This window comes from Sapajus apella, unplaced genomic scaffold (assembly GCF_009761245.1).
Source record: "Sapajus apella isolate SASKATOON/1434 unplaced genomic scaffold, GSC_monkey_1.0 scaffold161, whole genome shotgun sequence".
Taxonomy (NCBI): domain Eukaryota; kingdom Metazoa; phylum Chordata; class Mammalia; order Primates; family Cebidae; genus Sapajus; species Sapajus apella.
The window spans coordinates 182,269-189,050 of NW_022437101.1; the positions used below are offsets into that span (position 1 = coordinate 182,269).

Genomic DNA, 6,782 nt, shown 5'->3' on the forward strand with positions numbered 1-6,782 from the left:
AAGCTTATTTGGAAATAGGGTCATTACAGGTCATTAGGGTGGGCTGTTAATTCAATATGACTGGTGCCCTTATAAAAATGGGAAATTTGGGCCCAGTGTGGTGGCTCATGCCTATAATCCCAGCACTTTCGGAGGCTGAGGCAGGTGGATCAGGAAGTCAGGAGCTTGAGACCAGCCTGGTCAACATGGTGAAACTTCATCTTTACTGAAAACACAAAAAATTATCTGGGCGAGGTGGTGCATGCCTGCAATCCCAGCTACTCAGGAGGCTGAGGCAGGAGAATTGCTTGAACCTGGGAGGCAGAGGTTGCAGTGAGCTCAGATTGTGCCACTGCACTTCAGCCTGGGCAACAGAGCAAGACTCTGTCTTAAAAAAAAAGAGAGAGAAGGGGAAATTTGGAAACAAACATAGAAGGAAAATAACAAGTGAAGGTAAATGCAGAGATTTGAGTGAAGCTTTTACAAACCTAGGAATACCAAACATAGAAATAAGCCACCAGAATCTCAGAGAAAGCCTTGGAGTAGATTTTTTCCTCACAGCCCTCAGAAGAAACGAAACTTACCAGCACCTTGACCTCAAAGTTCCAGCCCCCACAACTGTGAGACAATAAACTTCTGTTGTCTAAGCCATCCAGTTTGTGGTACTCTCTTACAACAGCCCTGGGAAACAAATCCATTATTTCAATGAATCTGTAGAATATCTCCATGAAGAGGATAATATCGTGCCCATTTTATAGAGGAGGAAAACAAGGTTCAGGGAAGTGACTTTCCCAACGCTACTCAAAGCTACGGCTTGAGCCCAAATCTACTTCACGCCCCAGCCCACTACGTCCCAGTCTTCCGGCAGGGATTTGCCTTCAGCCTTGGTGTCACACTCAAGTGGGAGGCAGGCAGATTAGTCCCTCATTTCTTGGAAATACATTCTTCTGCAGGTTCTGAAAGGCAGGTCAGCCCACTGGGAACAGGAGCTGTGTATCACGTTTCAGAAATCAGGCTCCTGGACAAGCCAGCTCCACCCATCCCCCTGAGCCACGCCTAGAAAGCTCCCAGCATGGACAATATGTATTTAGTTCAGGACAGAGCTACGCTCCTGCCTCAGGACCCGCCGCAGATGGAAGTCCCCTTATGGAAGACAGAAATGTCCACTGTCACAGACATGCAAACATCCCATAGGAGGTTCCTGAGTTTCACCCAATCCTGTTATAGGCAGCCATATCTTTTCACCTTCTCTACGAAATGAATTGGAAAGTGAGACTGAAAAGTAGTTGTATTGACTTTGTCTTTCATCGACTTTGGCTCCATAAATCAAACAGCTGTCAGGCAGTCAGCCCCCCAGTAATATTCTAATAGATGTGCCACAGGCATGGTAGATTGTACTTACTGGGTCAAATAAATACCTTTTCATCTGTCTACAATGTAGGTAACTATATTACGCTTTGCGGTGTTTCTCCTATTAACTTGATCTAGGCTCTGGAGGGACTTTCCTGAAGCCCTGGGATGAAACCAGACACTCTTCATGCCTCCTCCTGTCCTCCTTTAACTCCCCCAGCAGGAAGGCAGAGGGCACAGTCCAAGGTCCAGCCTGCACCAAGGCTAGCTAGGACCCCCACGGGCTCACAATGATTCAAGACAGTGAAGAAATATTGGTACAAATTTACCCCAACAGGTATCTCCTGTGGACTCCAATTCCTTCTGACTTTTAGTTTTGCTTAGGAATTGCAAAAGTAAAACATGCTGGCTTTACAATATTGCTGCTACAGAGGTGTATAAAGTCTAGGTTGAATGTAACCACTTCCTTGCAATTAAAACAAATTTAAAAGAGAAACTGGACCATACCATATAGGGTGCTTTGCAATTGCTTTTTTTTTCTCCACTAGAGAATAAACCAGCTGGGCGAGGTGGTGCATGCCTGTAATCCCAGAATTTTGGGAGGCCAAGGTGGGAGGATCGCTTGAGCCCAGGAGCTCAAGACCAGCCTGGGCAACATAGCAAGACCCCCATCTCTAGAAAAATTAGCTTGTCAGGGTGGACATGCCTGTAGCCTCAGCTACCGGGGAGGCTGAGATGAGAGGATCACTTGATCCCAGGAGGCAGTGTTTATAGTGAGCTGAGATCGTGGCACTGCACTCCAGCTTAGGTGACAGAGCCAGATCCTAACTCAAAAAAGGAAAAAAAAAAAAAAAAAAAAAGAATAAAGCAAGGATAAACCAAGGAGCCTTTAGATCAGTAAATATAGTTCCAAGCTGGGCGCGGTGGCTCACGCCTGTAATCCCAGCACTTTGGGAGGCCGAGGCGGGCGGATCACGAGGTCAAGAGATCGAGACCATCCTGGTCAAAATGGTGAAACCCCGTCTCTACTAAAAATACAAAAAATTAGCTGGGCATGGTGGTGCGTGCCTGTAATCCCAGCTACTCGGGAGGCTGAGGCAGGAGAATTGCCTGAACCCGGGAGGCGGAGGTTGCAGTGAGCCGAGATTGCGCCATTGCACTCCAGCCTGGGCAACAAGAGCGAAACTCCGACTCAAAAAAAAAAAAAAAAAAAAGAAAAGAATATAGTTCCATTAAACACTTTTTACTTCTTCCTCAGTTGTCCATATTTTGTTTTGTCCCATATTTTAATTATTTTGGAAGTAAGTATCATCCCCTGTTGATGTTATTTAGATTGCCTACAGTTTGGGGCTGCTATAAATAAGTCAGCTATTAATATCTTCATGCTTTTGTCCAAGTATTTCTATTGGGATAAATGCTGAGAAATAACATTTTTGAGTAGAGGAAAATCCCACCTTGAATGCTGGGAGCTATCCTTCAATTCATCTGAAAATGTCACCTCTTTGCATTGCCCAGTGCTCTGTAAGAGACCCCATTTTCCTACCCAGTGACACCTTGGATATTATGTATCATTTATGTATTTTTGTTCTAATCTAAACGGAAAAATGGTATTTCACTGTTTCCATTGGAAGAGAGAATGAGCATCTTACTCTGTGTTTACCAGCCTTCCTCTTTCTTCTGTGCTGCGAACCTTAAGAACTTGGCCCTTTCACTTTTCCTACTGGGTTGTTTCAAGTTTTGTGGCTGAATTAGTCAGTCTTTTACTTTTAAAACAATATTTCTTGTTTCCTGCCTTGCTTACAAAATACTACCTTCACTCAAGATTGGAAAACTCATTGTGCCAGTTCTTAGTTGTAAGCAATAGAAATCCACTTTATTAAACACAGGCAGCAAAGGGACTTATTAGAAGGATAATGGATGCCTTAGTAAGAGATTGCAGTGTTTAGAAACAACCCTTGGACAGAGCCATAAAAAGCCAAATGGTGCCGCTGGAGACATTGCCCTGGACTCCTGCTGCCAACAGGCTGTTCTGATTCTGCTGCCATTGTCTCCACTAGACCCTGGGTGCTGGGTACTGCCATCCCCCCATCACCCCCACCACTGGCTCCTCTACCACCACCACCCGCAGACTACCAGCACCTCCCACACTTCCCTTCCACCTCTTCCTCTGCCATCTCCACCATCACCATCACCATCACCATCACCGTAACTAGAGTGAATTCTAAACTACCCCCTGATTCTTTGCAGCACACGTTTCAGATTCAAAGTCCTCCATGGGAGTCTTTAATTGTTCATACACAAGCTTTCACTGTCAAGAGTCGAGGAGAGAAATCTAATATTTGTGTTCATTTGGAGAGAATTGGTATCCTAGTAATATTAAGTCCTCCCATCTAGGAACATGGTATTGTTACCAAGCAATCAATGGGCTTGCTGCCCAGTTCACATAGAGGCCAATGCCTTGGCACCAGCTTTTGAGAAAAGAAAAACTTTATTGCCGATTAACGGGCAAGGAGGCAGGAGAAAACTCTCAAATCTGTCTCCTCGAGCAGGGATTTGGGTCAGGCTTCATAAGCACAGGGTAATGAGGTGTGATCTGATTAGATCTTGCAATGAGGTGATGCCAGGAGGCATGATCTGACTGGATCCTGCCAGGGCACGATACCAGAGCTTCATCTAATTGGATCCTGCGTCCTGCCTATCTGCTTTTATTTCAGTCCCAGTTCTTCAGCCCCAGCACTTAGGTTCCACCTACACTGCCCACTTGTTCACTGGGCATGCTCAGACTACATGACCTTCTGTCTGGGGGGGCGGTCCATGGTGACCGCAAAACAACTCACAACTTATTTTCATGAAAGTTGAACCAGATAGGTCTGATGCAGTTACAGTAGGTGCTAAAACCTCCCACTCTGATTGTGAAACTGTCAAATTCTAGGTTTTGGAATTCCAACAGTATAGTCACAGTAAGTTTCATTAATGAGATGCCAGTCTTATTTATTAATAGGTGATGCTGTTTCCTGTCTCTATGTTTCTGATTTTTAGTCTTCATGTTTTAAAATGTTATAATATTTTTTCATTCATCCTAACAGCATATATGAGTCACTTTAATCTGAAGTTCCTTCTCCTTGTCTTACTACCCTATATTCTGACAGATTTTCTTGAATTTATCTTTCAGTTCATTTACTGATGATCACTTTGAGGACAGGAAATGGTGGGTCACACTTATAATATCTAAGAAGATATAGTCCCAGAAGAATCCACGTTTCCTAAGTTTCTGAGAACAGCAATTGGAGCGTTTTAAAAGTTCTCCTTATTTCATTGCATCATCTAGGTGCTTGGTACCTCTTCCATCTGCCCTTCAGTCTTCACGGCCGCATGCTGACTGGCTCGTCTGCCTGATGTACTCCTGTTTGAAAACTGGGCTGGTTCTTCCAGGTGGCTGCTGCAGTGATTTAGTTCCTGCAGTCCTCTTCTCTAGGAGGCTTCTGCCCGGGCCCAGCTGATGGCTTGGAGCTCTGGGTACCTGGGCTCATCTGTGAAAGCCCCACCTATGATGTGTGATGGACAGCTGGTCTTGAAATAGAAGGCATGGCTGTAAATCAATAGTTGATGTCAGAAGGCAGGACACTTCATGCTCACCTGCATCTCCTCCAGCCCCTCTGGCTGACCCAGACTTTGCCTGGCTTCAAGGGGGAGACCCCTTTTCCTGTATCCATTTGTTTAGAGGAGCTGACAAATGGCTTCCTCTGAGCTCCCACTTTCTGCTGGGATTTTCCATTCCATCCTCTGGCCTGTGCCAGTAATAACATTTTACACTTGTCTGACACCTTTTCTCCTCTGAGCTCCAAGCACTTTACAAGCAAGCAGTTACTATTATTGCCCTCTGAATTCTGATGGAAAAGCTGAGAGTCGTGGGATCAAAGCTACCATGATTGGGCAGTGAAGACAAGGCTCCCAGACACCAGGCCAACCCCTGGCCCATGGCAGGACCAGAGAGAGCACCCCAGCTGCTGAGGAGGGGCAGGCCAGAGGAGGGCTTTCAGCATGGGCTCCCCAGAGACTTTCCAGAGCCTCTTATCCTGCTGTTAAGTGATGCATTGTCCTTTACTGCAGAAGAGAATGGGACCCCTGAGACTCTTCCCTGCCAGGAAAGCTGATCTGACGGCTCATGTTTTTTCTGGGAATGAGAAGACTCTGGACTCTGTAAAGTGTCCTTGTCTTGTCTTGAGGAACAGGAAGCAGATCTGTATTGCATGGCCCAGGCAGCAGAATAAGGTTCAGTTGCTACAGGTCTTTACCAGTCTAGGCCTTGCTGGCACTGAGAGCTGCCCAAAGGGGAGTGCATTTGCATCCATGGTTTGGTCCCGAGGGACGTGTCTCTAGCCGATGCTGGGGAGATGTCCCGAATCACATGAGGCTAGGGAAGGGTGACACATAAGGCTTCTTCCAACCCAGATTTTGCATTGTAAAGACGGACTCTAGTGCTATCTCTTCCAGGTAGTGGAGGCTCTGGGGCTGAGACCCTGAAACCTTGGGGCATGTCACATCTTGCTGGATCTGCAAAGCTCCTTAGTTCCCATCTTCTTCTTTCATTTAGCAAAACTTGGTTTGAGGTCTGCATTTTCCATCTTTTGTGTGAAGCTTTGCTCAGTAGCAGCTCGCTGTTTAACTAGAAAGAACATCTGTGACCATGAAATTTTCAGCAACCAAAAAATGCCCTGTTAAGCTATGTCTGCTAAACTAGTGTTGGAAGTCAGCAGTGTGTGTGTGTGTGTGTGTGTGTGTGTGTGTCTGTGTGAATTCAGCTGCCCTCAGGCAGGTGGCTGGAAACTGGCCCTCCTTTATCTGGGAACATATCAATCTTGGGAAGAATCCATGAAACTGTGAGTATGGAGAGATAACCTGACCAGAAAGAAACTGAGAATAAGTCATTCCTACTTCAGAGACCACAGAAGGAGGCAGACAGCGGGAAGGATGATTTTGTGTGTGTGTGTGTGTGTGTGTGTGTGTGTGTGTGTAAATTAGAGAAGAGGAGGAGACTACGTTTTCTGAACAGATAGAATTCTGAGCACATCTGTGTGTGTTAATGCTCACATGAAACCTTTCAAAGCTTGGAGAGATGGGTATTATAATTCTATTTTCCCAGTGAGGGATTAGAGGTCAAATAAGCTGCCCACAGCCCCAGCACCAGCCAGAGCAGAGCCAGGATTTGAACCCAGTTAGTTGTCTTTGGCTCTGATGCCCTTTCTTCTCTGTATCCCTGCCTGCCTTCAATGTAGGTGCCACAAATGAGGTCCCACAGACCCCGTCTGACCGGCTCTGAGTCTTCCGGCTAGTTCAGCCATCCCAGGCCCCAAATGCTCTTTCTCAAGGGCTGGCTGCCTTGCAAGTCCCCAGAAGCCTCCGGGTCCACCCCAGGCCTCCCTAGATGCTCTAGAGAGCTCTGGGCCCAGGCC

The 6,782-nt window shown here is 46.2% G+C and overlaps 1 long non-coding RNA gene across 1 annotated transcript in view; it reads left to right on the forward strand.

Moving 5' to 3' along the window:
* Positions 1–6,080, forward strand: part of LOC116542096 — a 47,509-nt gene extending 41,429 nt beyond the window's left edge. Inside the window, exon 3 of the long non-coding RNA XR_004265062.1 lies at positions 4,502–6,080. This is a non-coding gene — a long non-coding RNA (uncharacterized LOC116542096). The remainder of the gene's footprint in view (positions 1–4,501) is intronic.
* Positions 6,081–6,782: the final 702 nt, after the last annotated feature.